Source organism: Bombina bombina, chromosome 3, assembly GCF_027579735.1.
Source record: "Bombina bombina isolate aBomBom1 chromosome 3, aBomBom1.pri, whole genome shotgun sequence".
Classification (NCBI taxonomy): domain Eukaryota; kingdom Metazoa; phylum Chordata; class Amphibia; order Anura; family Bombinatoridae; genus Bombina; species Bombina bombina.
Genome location: NC_069501.1, coordinates 334,958,361 through 334,972,201, shown reverse-complemented (window position 1 = coordinate 334,972,201; position 13,841 = coordinate 334,958,361).

Sequence of the window (13,841 nt, the reverse complement as noted above, 5' to 3'; positions counted from 1 at the left end):
CCGTCATTCTTCAGTTGGACGTCGCCGGATGAAGATGGGTCCGCGGTGGAGGTCTTCAGGATGGAGCCGGTCCTCATCGGATGAAGATAGAAGATGCCGCTTGGAAGATGATGGTTGCCGGTCCGGATCTACTCTTCTTCCCAGATAGGATGAAGACTTTGGAGCCTCTTCTGGACCTCTTCAGCCACCGGATGATGGATCGCCAGCCATTGCTTGGGTTGGATGAAGATTTTGGAGCCAGGACCGATCGGTGATACCCGGTGAGGTGAAGACAAGGTAGGATGATCTTCAGGGGCTTAGTGTTAGGTTTATTTAAGGGGGGTTTGGGTTAGATTAGGGGTATGTGGGTGGTGGGTTGTAATGTTGGGGGGGGTATTGTATGTGTTTTTTTTTACAGGCAAAAGAGCTGAACTTCTTGGGGCATGCCCCGCAAAGGGCCCTGTTCAGGGCTGGTAAGGTAAAAGAGCTTTGAACTTTAGTAATTTAGAATAGGGTAGGGCATTTTTTATTTTGGGGGTCTTTGTTATTTTATTAGGGGGCTTAGAGTAGGTGTAATTAGTTTAAAATTTTTGTAATATTTTTCTTATGTTTGTAATTATTTTTTTATTTTTTGTAACTTACTTCTTTTTTATTTTTTGTACTTTAGTTAGTTTATTTCATTGTAGTTATTTGTAGGTATTGTATTTAATTAATGTATTGATAGTGTAGTGTTAGGTTTAATTGTAGGTAATTGTAGGTATTTTATTTAATTAATTTAATGATAGTATAGTGTTAGGTTTAATTGTAACTTAGGTTAGGATTTATTTTACAGGTAATTTTGTAATTATTTTACTATATTTAACTATTTAATAGCTATTGTACCTGGTTAAAATAAATACAAAGTTACCTGTAAAATAATTATTAATCCTAAAATAGCTATAATATAATTATAATTTATATTGTAGCTATATTAGGATTTATTTTACAGGTAAGTATTTAGCTTTAAATAGGAATAATTTATTTAATAAGAGTTAATTAATTTTGTTAGATTTAAATTATATTTAAGTTAGGGGGGTGTTAGTGTTAGGGTTAGACTGAGCTTTAGGGGTTAATACATCTGCTCCGGTCGGCAGATTAGGGGTTAATAATTGAAGTTAGGTGTTGGCGATGTTAGGGAGGGCAGATTAGGGGTTAATACTATTTATTATAGGGTTAGTGAGGCGGATTAGGGGTTAATAACTTTATTATGATAGCGGTGCGGTCCGCTCGGCAGATTAGGGGTTAATAAGTGTAGGCAGGTGGAGGCGATGTTGTGGGGGTCAGATTAGGGGTTAATAAATATAATATAGGGGTCGGCAGTGTTAGGGGCAGCAGATTAGGGGTACATAAGGATACTGTAAGTAGCTGCGGTTTACGGAGCGGCAGATTAGGGGTTAAAAATAATATGCAGGGGTCAGCGATAGCGGGGGCGGCAGATTAGGGGTTAATAAGTGTAAGGCTAGGGGTGTTTAGACTCGGGGTACATGTTAGGGTGTTAGGTGCAGACGTAGGAAGTGTTTCCCCATAGCAAACAATGGGGCTGCGTTAGGAGCTGAACGCAGCTTTTTTGCAGGTGTTAGGTTTTTTTTCAGCTCAAACAGCCCCATTGTTTCCTATGGGGGAATCGTGCACGAGCACGTTTTTGAGGCTGGCCGCGTCCGTAAGCAACTCTGGTATCGAGAGTTGAAGCTGCATTAAATATGCTCTACGCTCCTTTTTTGGAGCCTAACGCAGCCTTTATGTGGACTATCAATACCAGAGTTATTTTTATGGTGTGGCCAGAAAAAAGCCGGCGTTAGCTACGCGGGTCCTTACCGACAAAACTCTAAATCTAGCCGTTAGAATCTAGTGAAATGCATCTTATAGACAGAGCCTCTATACCCGCTATGCACATTACAATGCTGCACAGATATTTTTGATGACTTTACAGTCTGAACTTTAGGACTGAGCAGTGTATTACATTAAGCTTTGATCATAGTTTTATTAAACCCTCTATACAGCTCTCTAGTATCTAAAAAGAGGTCTCTCACTGGAACAATGGCCCTTACTCTCACACTCTAGATTACATATTACAAAATATGGTTTAACCATTACTTAAATGTGACACTATATTACTACCTTCTTTTTTATGGTGTAAAGGAGACATCTAGACACTATCTGGCTGTTGCTAGTCTATTTAACAATGCACCCCCTTATGGGAAAATTTAAGCATAAGTTACTATAGGAATACAACATAGGGAGCTTTCTTTGAGAATGCATGACATTTGCTGAAGATCCTATGTGTATCTAGATAGTCCCTGACAGGGTTTAAAATAGTCAACTTGCTTCAGACTTTGTCTATATATGGTGATTGCCAATATTATATCAATAACACCCCCATAGACCATTTATAACTTAGGTATAGGAGGTTAAGTTCTATATTATATCGCTATGACTAATGCTCTACATTAGTTCTAATATTTATTACCCCTCACTTGAGTATAGTTTCAGAGCTACCTGGGCTCTTCCCAGCCCTAAATGTCTGAGCATTACTTAAAATTTTTGCCTTAATACGCCTTACTTAAACCTTCCTGTGTCATGCAGCTTACTGGTGAGTCTCTATACTGATATTATAACAACTATATGCAAGGTATATTTATCACCTACTGTGTGTGTATGAGTATTTGAGTGTATAGTATAAACAATGTGGCATGCCCAGGTTTGTTCTGTATCCCACACTAGTTATTTAGACAGATGCAATCACCCCCTCTTACTGCTGTTATATATTAAACTAATTACTATTAAGGCCTGTGTTTTATGAGTACAGCTTCTATAAAAAAAAAAAAAAGCTTCTGCTAGGTCTTGACAGCGTGTATACTTCCCCCGTCTAAATAAAATAGCCAATAGGGGTCCATTTATCACTTATTAATCTTAATATAACTAACCACCTAACTTTATAACTTTCAAAATTACCTTAGGCGATAGTATTATAATTACTTATTGATGTCTCTTGTGTGAGATTATGATGGCCCCTAACCTAATTAGACTACTACAAACACTTTTCTTTTGGCCTCTGAGTTGTTGCGTGAAGTTTGGGACCTATTACTTATTTCCAAGCTCCTGGATTATGTGGAATGTATAACTATACTTATTCACTTGTTGTTAAATGCTTCTGCTATATAACATATCTACTACATGGCAATGAGTAAGAAGGAATATGTAGTTACCATTATTTTAAGTTCACATTGTTGTCTTATGCCTATGACATAGAGCTTTGTTATTTATGTTTGTCTTGCGTTTGTTATCTATATCCTAGGTATTTTAAGTGATAGTCTCATCTCCCCCTATATAGGGGAACTCTCTCTACTTAATCCACTCATGCTCCCTGCTAATAATGGCATACCCCCTATCTAGAATTTGTTGGTAACACAGATTTTCTGCCTATGCTGAGCTCCTCTCTTCCCTTTCCCGCCGGTACATATTGCCTGCGGGTCATATCCCTAATCCTTTCTCCCACATCACTTATAGCTAGCATCTCCCCAGGAGAGGAGCTCACCCAAAAATCCTCTATGCCCCATGCTTCCTAATCTCCCCCCTTTTTTTTTGCGTAACCTTATTATGGCCAAAATAAACACACTCCTCTAATCTTCTGTCTCATAGTTTACCAATCTTACTGTTATGATGGTGCTGAGCCATTTTAAGCCCTGATAATGCTCTTTAGTAACTATTATACCAGCACCCTTATAGGTACAACCATAGTATTAGAGGGGAAATTGAATGACAGTGACTAAGCTAATCCGCACTATGATTTTCTAGATATAATTTTGTTTTGATGGTCCTGGGACCCCTCCACTTGATTATTTCTAAGTTCCTATCACGTACCTTAAGCTATTTATATTTATATAAGGCTCCGCCCTCCGCCCTCCCACCGCCTCCTCTATACACATAGCGGTGCTTATCCGCTGAATATCCTCTCCCTCCCCCCCTATATACCTCAGCCCAAAAGTGGCTGACACATAAGCTAATTCTTCACAGGCTGATACCTTCGACTCAGATAGTCTATCGACACTTTTCTATAGTGCTGTGGAGATCAATCGTTAATAGTATAACATAAAATGAAGTTACATTCCATCTCGCCTAAATTTTTGTCTATCTTCATGTTAAGATTTGATATGTAATTATATTGTCATATGTGAATTCTGTTCTTTTTCTCTTTTCTCTGCTGATGTCAGTTGATAGACAAGGTATTACTCATTTTGATGTAACAATGTAACAAAAAAACTATACACTGTAAAAAAATAATAATAAATAAACACTCCCAGATGGGCTATATAAATGGATTATCTACAAAACATTTATGCAAAGAAAAATCTAGTGAACAATGTCCCTTTAAGCATTAAATAGACCACTCAAAAGTGCAATTATGGTAGAAAACTCACTTTTTTCTTTTTCTCTGATCAATCTCTACTCTCTTCTTCCCCCTCTCCTCTTTTCCTCCCTCTAATCACAAATCCTTTCCCCCCCACTCTTTCTCTAAGCAAATCTCCATCTTTTTTCAACTTTCTGTCTTTTATGTCTTTTGCTTACTGCTCTCTCTGGCAAATTCCTTTATTTATCCCTTTTCACTTGGAAACTCTTGATCCACCCTCCATTTTTACCCTACAACTCACTGGCTACTCTTCCTTTGTCTAATTAATTTATATTTACTAATCTATTTCCCTACACAAGGTCCTGACAATCTTTCTTTTGATCTATGTAATCACACCTCTCTTATTGACCAATAATGTAATGGTATTTCTATTTGCAAACATAAGCAAAAAGTAAATCAAAAGTCCTGTTACAGGCAATTCTAATGCGATTCCTATATAATGGAGGTGAACAATATTCGGAGTGTCAGCATATTGATGAAATCAAGACAGTGAAGGAAAATCAATGGCAATTAAGCTGTTACTCACTGTAGAGTTGCTGAGTTGAATACTTAGTCTCTGATTGTTATATAGCTCTTCTTGGTCTGCTAGCTATCCGCCTCTGGTCCAGTACTGCTCCCAGGCACGGGCAGTGATTATTCGCCTCTCTGAGTGCCAGCGATTCCTCCGGCTCTGGCAGTGCTTCCACACAGACCAACTCAGCGTTCCTCTTCATCAGTCCCACATGATCAGCCCACAAGCCAATAAATGCTACACAACTGCTCCAGCCATTTCAAGGTGCAACGTAATAGATGAACATGCTGGTAAATTGGCAACAGGGACAAAAGAAAAGAAAATGTTTGTTGTGCAATAAAAAAATCCAAATGTATTCAAAGTAGGGTAAAACTGGTACTGCAACCCACAGGAACACACACAGAGTAGCACTGAATGGCTTAGGCATTTTGGCTACAAAGCCATAGTCATAGCCTACAATACTAGTTCAAACTTGGGTTTAAAGGCATACACAAGTTAGTGATAGGTTAAAAACAACATTGCCTACATGAGTATGGACCAATCAACATAATACAATGTAAACATATATTGCGATACAGTGTTAAAAGAATACATCAAGCACAAATGTCTATACAATATGACCCAAATTAATAATAAAGGAATAGAAGCAAATGAGATGTAATGAAAAAGAGACACTGTTTGGAAAAAGATACTGAAGTGTCAAGTTGCCAGCTAGGGCAAAAAACACACACACACACACATATATATATATATATATATATATATATATATATATATATATATATATATATATATATATATATATATATATATATATATATATATATATATATATATATACATTAGAATGAATAAACTCAAATAGATGAGGTTAGATACAAAAATATATTTTATACAATATATAAATTTTGTGAGGTGAGGGATAACGTACAGATCTTGGCAAATATAGGTAAAGTTGACCATCTATATTATAGTGGTATGGGTTAATGGATACACATGATCCGCTCCATCTATGCAGAAAGCTTTGATTCCACCAAAATACTCGGAGGGTCACATAACCCTACACTCCTCAAAATACATATAGTAAGACTACCCACTAATATACTAGAAATGAACCCATGATGAAAGAAAATATGTATATCTCGGTTTACAAATAAGATGCCCTACAGTGTACAACTCATGGGCTCCTACATATTATATTAATTCTTAATATATCATTATTTTATTATTTAACTGAGATATAGTGCATATGCTGAGCTGTCATTTATTAGGAAGACAAAACAGTATAGAAAATTAAATCTGGAATAAAGATGTAGGGCTGGGAAATAGATATTATTCCCAGTGATTCATTACGTCGTACCTAGAATTGAGACCTGTTGGCAACCTAGTGCCAAGTGTAAAGATCCAGAATGCCTCTCTTTTTGCTAGAATGTGGTCTAGATCTCTTCCCCTTTTGGGTTTCAGGACTTTTACAATGGCACACCAGGTAAAAGTGTTTAGATTGCCTTTATGATAAATTCCAAAATGTTGTACCAAAGGGGTGGATGATCGGAAGATCCTGGTATTAACGTCCCTTGATGTGAGTCTGACATACTGAATCCTACACTGGGTACTCTAAATTAAATAAACAATATATTTAGATGTACAATTCATGCAGGCACCACTATTGTAAGTCCTGTTAGTGATCATACTTGAGAAGGTTTTAGTGTCTTTGACATAGTCACATGGTTTACATTTTGATGCCCACAATTAAAAATGTTCAAATGTTTGAGTCAAGAGCTGCTCAATTCAATGCATGTTTTAAGTAAGGTGGGTGACAGAATAGATCCTAGCATGGGGATTTTCCTATAGGAACACCTCAATCCCAGTATCTACTAATTTATCGTCTGCAGTAAGAAGTATTTGCATATTATTTGTTAAATTTGGGGGTATTGGGCACTGTGTCCAGTTACAAAAGTAACACCTCCAAAACCATCTTTATGGGATTCTTTGGACTCTAGAAGACTATCTCTAGATTTAGTTTGTACCACCCACTTTGCTTTTTGATGGCTTTTTTTGGTATTTTCTAGCTATAAATCAAATCTGTGTTCTAGATCAACTGCTTGTTTTAAATAGTCTGCTGGGTCAGAACAGTTTCTCTTAAGTCTAGTAAACTCTCCTTTGGCTATTGCAAACGGCACATGTTTTGGATGACAGCTAGTGCTGTATAGAAGAGAGTTACCTGAGATTTGTTGGCGGTACACTGTGGACTTGATTGTCCCATTTTCCTGTGCAATCAAAGTAAGATCTAGGAAATTGATCTGCATCATATCATGCTCATAAGTAAACCTCAGACCAATCTCATTACTGTTCAAATATTCAATAAAAGGCGGTATACAATCTTCAAGATCTGTCCAGATGAACAGCTAGTCATCGATATACCGCTTGTAAAGAGAAACGTAATGCATAAAGGGGTTACTATCTCCAAAGATGTGGAAAACTCCCACCGACCAAGAAACAAGTTTGCAAAAGATGGAGAAAAATGTTCTCCTATGGCTGTACCACATATCTGGAGATAGTAAACCCCCTCAAACTGGAAACATTATGGGTCAGCAGAAATTTCTCTTTGCACTCTTTCATTATATTATTCTTCCCTACTGATTTTATTTTTCTTTTGGATTCTACTTTGTGATTTTGCTACCTCTGACAAGTATCTGTTAAGAAGATTCTGCTGTGTCTCTGACCATATTTTTCTTTCTGTTTATCTGACTCTGATTCCTATCCTTCGTTCTTTAACCTACCTTATGATCTCTCACAAGATAGTCTATTACAGTACTAAAAAAGCTTTAGGTTGTACATCACAGATATTGGGAGTGCTTTGCATCAAGCTTTCATATAATGATCTTTAATACAGGAGGTATTCTTATTGGTTCTCCTTCCTAGAAACATTAACATATTACCAGTTACGATGTCTGAGCAGAGCTGATTGAATTATACAATACAGAATGTTTGTTGTAACAATCATAAAAATAACATGGGGTACATTTTCTGTGATTGTAGAGAGACATTCTTATACATTTCAAGCTTTTATGAAAACAGGAAAGCAAATAAAAAAAGGAGAACAATGAGAATATTTGACGTGAACAGAAACAATATAATCTGTGAATAAACTTATTTAAATTAATCTACTTTAAACTCTGCAGAGCATGCATAAGCAGTTCCAGAGCCACGTAAACAAATAAATGAGTAGATGACGGTCTTGTCCAGTTCCCTGTTTGATATAAAAGTGGAAGGAAGATATACCAGCAGCAATAAATTGTATTTTCAGTGATACATTGTATGAAGTACACTTTGAATGTTAGTTTATAAAACCCATCTGACTTTGGTGCATTAATGGAGGCTGGAAGGCAGTTACAAGTTATTCAGAAATTTGTTAATATTTTATTGTACATTTTAGTTAATTAAATAAAACTAGAGTTATAGGAATATTGGATTTATGAAAACTGATAAAATATTTTTCAGCCAAACTTTCTTTTAGAAAGTAATTGAAGCGGCATGTTAGTAGAAATTAGTACTATCACTTTACACCCTGCAAACACATTTACCTAGATTAAAAGTGGAGCAACAATTTTTATCGCTCTTGAACACTAACTCCACTCCCATGTTAAAGTATTACAATTTTAAAGTAAAAAGATAAAGCTGATTTCTCGATATTGCGTCTGTGCTAGCCCCCTTTTATTTTGTCAGTGCTAACTCCCTTTCCTCATAGACTTCTATGGGGTGAGCAAAAAAACCCTTTTTCCTATTTTATCGTTCATGCACCAACTTAAGGCCTTTGCTAGACCAACTGCAATAAAGCCAAAAATGCATTAGGAACACTTTAAAATCCTATGTTCTTCACTTAGAAGAAAATATTATTTTTGGTTTTAAAGATATATATATATAGATATATATATACTATATAATAAAAGGCCAAGTATGTTTGTCCAATGCAGTCATGCGCAGTAGAGACTGCACAAGGACAAACATAACTGACCTTTAGGATCTGACAGCAGAGCATGGAGGGTGTGCTGAAGCAGATGTTGCGGGGGCGTGGTCAGGCAGAGCGGCCGTCAAGAGGGGACATGGCCAGCGGAAGTGCCGTGATGGGGCATGGCCGGACGGGAAATGGTACGGTGGGCATGGACAGGGCATGGTCAGGCAGAGTGGCCATGATGAGGTGACGTGACCGACGGGAACAGGCCAGGTGGGCGTGGTCAACAGGAGTGGGTGTGGCCTGAAAGAGCGCAAAAGAGGGGGATAGAGAGCAAAAGAGGAGGATAGAGAGCAAAAGAGGGGGGATAGAGAGAGCAAAAGAGGGGGGAGAGGGAGAGCAAAAGAGGGGGAGAGCGAGCAAAAGAGAGGGGGGAGAGCGCAAAAGAGAGGAGAGAGAGAGAACAAAAGAGAGGGAGGAGAGAGCAAAAGAAAGGGAAGGGAGATCAAAAGAGAGGGGGAGAGCAAAAGAGAGGGGGGAGACAGAGAGATCAAAAGTGAGGGGGGAGAGAGCGCAAAAGAGATGTGGAAGTGAAAGAGAGCAAAAGAGAGGTGGGAGAGAGAGCAAAAGAGAGGGGGAGAGTGAGAGCAAAAGAAAAGGGGGAGAGAGTGAGGGGGAGAAAAAGAGAGCAAAAGAGAGGGGGGAGAGAGAGAGCAAAAGAGAGGGGGAGAGAGAGCAAAAGAGAGGAGGCAAGAGAGAGAGAGCAAAAAAAAGGAGAGAATAAAAGAGAAGGGAGAGAGAGAGAGAGCAAAAGAAAGGGGGGAGAGCAAAGGAGAGAGGGAGAGAAAAAGAGAGGCGGAGAGATAGAGAGCAAAAGAGAGGGGGGAGAGAGAGAGCAAAAGAGAGGGGGAAGAGAGCAAAAAAGAGGGGGAAGAGAGCAAAAGAGAGGGGGAGAGAGAGAACAAAAGAGATGGAGGAGAGAGTGAAAACGAAGGAAAGAGGAAAAGAGGGGGAGAGAGAGAGCAAAAGAGGGGAGAGAGAGAGAGCAAAAGAGGGGGAGAGGGAGAGAAAAAGAGAGGGGAGAGAGAGCAAAAGAGAGGGAGGAGAGAGTGCAAAAGAAGGGTAGAGGAAAAGAGGGGGAGTGAGAGAGCAAAAGAGGGGAGAGAGAACAAAAGAGGGGGAGAGGGAGAGAAAAAAAAGAGGGTACAGAGAGCAAAAGAGAGGGGAGAGTGTGCAAATGAGAGGGAAGAGAACGAACAAAAGAGAGGGAGGAGGGAGAAAAAGAGAGGGAAGAGGGAGCAAAAGAGAGGGGGGAGAGCAAAAGAGATGGAGGAGACAGAGAGAGAGGGGGAAGAGAGAGAAAAAAAGAGAGATGGGAGAGAAAGAGAGCAAAAGAGAGGGGAGAGAGAGCAAAAGAAAGGGGGAGAGAGAGCGCAAAAGAGAGGGTGGGGAGAGAGAGCAAAAGAGAGGGGAGAAAGATAGAAAAAGAGAGGGAGAGAGAGAGAGAGAGAGAGAGAGAGGGAGAGAGAGAGAGAGAGAGAGAGAGAGGGAGAAAAAGAGAGCAAAAGAGGGGGGGAGAGAGAGCAAAAGAGAGGAGAGAGAGAGCAAAAGAGAGGGGAGAGAGAGAGAGCAAAAGAGAGGGGAAAGAGAGTAATAGAGAGGGGAGAGAGGGAGAGCTAAAGAAAGTGGGGAGAGAGAAAAGAGAGAGGGAGAGAAAAAGAGAGGGGGAGAGATAGAGAGCAAAAGAGAGGGAGAGAGAGAGAGAGCAAAATAGAGGGGTAAGAGAGCAAAAAAGAGGGGGAAGAGAACAAAAGAAATGGGGGGGAGAGAGAGAACAAAAGAGTGGGAGAATAGAGTGCAAAAGGGGGGGCAAAAGAGGGCGCAAAAGAGAGAGAGAGAGGGCAAAAGAGAGGAGAGAGAGCAAAAGAGGGGAAGAAAGAGCAAAAGGGGGAGAGCAAAAGAGAGGGGAGAGAGAGCAATAGAGGTGGAAAAGTGAGAGCAAAAGAGAGGGGAGAGTAAGAGCAAAAGAGAGGGGAGAGTGAGAGCAAAAGAGAGGGAGGAGAGAGAGAGCAAAAGAGAGGGGGGAGAGAGAGAGAGAAAACGAGAGGGGGAGAGGGAGAGAGAGGGGGAGAGAAAGAGAGCAAAAGAGAGGGGGAGAGGGAGCAAAAGAGATGGGAGAGAGAGTGCAAAAGGTAGGGGGAGAGAGAGAGCAAAAGAGAGGGGGGAAAGGGAGAGAGAGGGGGGAGAGAAAGAGAGCAAAAGAGAAGGGGAGAGAGAGCTACAGAGAGGGGGGGGGGGGGAAGAGCAAAAGATAGGTAGGAGAGAGAGCAAAAGAGAGGGGGAGAGAGAGCAAATGTGAGGGGAAAATGTGAGGGGAAAGAGAGCAAAAGAGAGGGGGTGAGAGAGCAAAAGAGAGAAGGGAGAGGAAGAAAGAGGGGGAGAAAGAGAGAAAAAGAGATAGGGGAGAAAGAGAGAGAAAAAAGAGAGGGAGGAGTGAGAGCAAAAGAGAGGGAGGAGAGAGAGAGCAAAAGAGAAGGGGAGAGAGAGAGCAAAAGAGAGGGAGAGAGAGGGGGAGAGAAAGAGAGCAAAAGAGAGGGGGAGAGAGAGCAAAAGATAGGGGGGAGAGAGAGAGAGAGAGTGCAAAAGAGAGAGAGAGCAAAAGAGAGGTGGGAGAGGGAGAGAGAGGGGGAGAGAAAGAGAGAAAAAGAGATAGGGGAGAAAGAGAGAGAGCAAAAGAGAGGGGAGAGTGAGAGCAAAAGATGACTCGTTATGATGAGGTCATCGCTAGGCGCAGGCCATGATGGGCGTGTCCTAGGAATGCATCATGTACGTTCTGTGCAGGTGGGTTTAATTAGTTATAGAGGGTATATAAGTATGTTTTTGTTGCTTTGCACTTTTTGTCTACTTGGGCCTCCACTGAGGAAAGCTCCTGTGTGAGCTGAAACGTTTGGCAACAGGCCAATTTGTACTACCTTTTGATTAAAGTCTGTTTATTTGTCGAGAAAAGAAAGGAGGTTTTGTAAGGGCGCTAATAGCTAAAGATACTATGTGAATTTATTAAGTGTATATCTGTGATAAAAGTTTAAAGTATTAATAAAGTCAGATCTAAAAAATGTGTAAAAAACATACAGTTTATTTATGTGTAAAAGACATACAGTTTATTTAGTTACAATATGATTAAAGAGCTTATAGAGACGTCTCTAGTGCAAATCAATAAAATTTAAAAACAGACAGAATTACAGAAAAAATAAATAAAAGATAAGATAAAAGAGCAAGTAGTACTATTTGAGAATATTCGTATGCTACTTATTATGTTGGTCACTCAGAAATATCACATGTAATGTGACTAGGCAATTTGCCAAATTATCCGTGAGTATTTTAAAGTTCATAAAATTTCATACATACTTCCATTTGAAATTCGTTTACCAACTGGATAAAAACTTTGAAAAAAGATGGAGCTTAAAGCAGAGCTGTGCATAAAAAATGTTTGTAGTATCGAGTTGTATCTTTCTGTCGAGATATACCAGACCTTTGTATTAGTTTCACAGCAAACTTTCAGGGATAATTATCAAGTCCATATATATGAACCAAGAGAGATGTCCCATAAACTTATTTTGCTAATGGTTTGAGATTGCAGTTTGCGACTCCCATACAAATTGTACCTTATCGTATACGTGAGCTACAGCAGGGTATCCTGTGCATCCTGCAGCTCGGTTCCTCCGATCGTGTCCTCGTGTTGTTGGCGTCTGACGTCACATCCAATGTGTGGGGGCCTGCCCTGCGTCCACCAATCAATGCTTGGCCAGTTTCAGGACACCTTTTTGCATCCGATACAAAGTGTACAATTTTCTTCTTATTTCTGATACTTGCTTGTACCGGTCAGCAGAGGTGTGTTTGAATGAAATAAATTAACCTGCACTTAGTGCTTTTAAGCACGCAGGTTCCGATGATATATAATTTCAATGTCTTTTGTTAACAATCAACCCGGGTTGGTTATTTCGGTTCAAACGATAGTGGAGTCAAGGATACAGTCTTTAGCTTCTACGCGTTTCACTCCCTCTAGGAGCTTTATGATATATACAGGGAGTGCAGAATTATTAGGCAAATGAGTATTTTGACCACATCATCCTCTTTATGCATGTTGTCTTACTCCAAGCTGTATAGGCTTGAAAGCCTACTACCAAATAAGCATATTAGGTGATGTGCATCTCTGTAATGAGAAGGGGTGTGGTCTAATGACATCAACACCCTATATCAGGTGTGCATAATTATTAGGCAACTTCCTTTCCTTTGGCAAAATGGGTCAAAAGAAGGACTTGACAGGCTCAGAAAAGTCAAAAATAGTGAGATATCTTGCAGAGGGATGCAGCACTCTTAAAATTGCAAAGCTTCTGAAGCGTGATCATCGAACTATCAAGCGTTTCATTCAAAATAGCCAACAGGGTTGCAAGAAGCGTGTGGAAAAACCAAGGCGCAAAATAACTGCCCATGAACTGAGAAAAGTCAAGCGTGCAGCTGCCAAGATGCCACTTGCCACCAGTTTGACCATATTTCAGAGCTGCAACATCACTGGAGTGCCCAAAAGCACAAGGTGTGCAATACTCAGAGACATGGCCAAGGTAAGAAAGGCTGAAAGACGACCACCACTGAACAAGACACACAAGCTGAAACGTCAAGACTGGGCCAAGAAATATCTCAAGACTGATTTTTCTAAGGTTTTATGGACTGATGAAATGAGAGTGAGTCTTGATGGGCCAGATGGATGGGCCCGTGGCTGGATTGGTAAAGGGCAGAGAGCTCCAGTCCGACTCAGACGCCAGCAAGGTGGAGGTGGAGTACTGGTTTGGGCTGGTATCATCAAAGATGAGCTTGTGGGGCCTTTTCGGGTTGAGGATGGAGTCAAGCTCAACTCCCAGTCCTACTGCCAGTTTCTGGAAGACACCTTCTTCAAG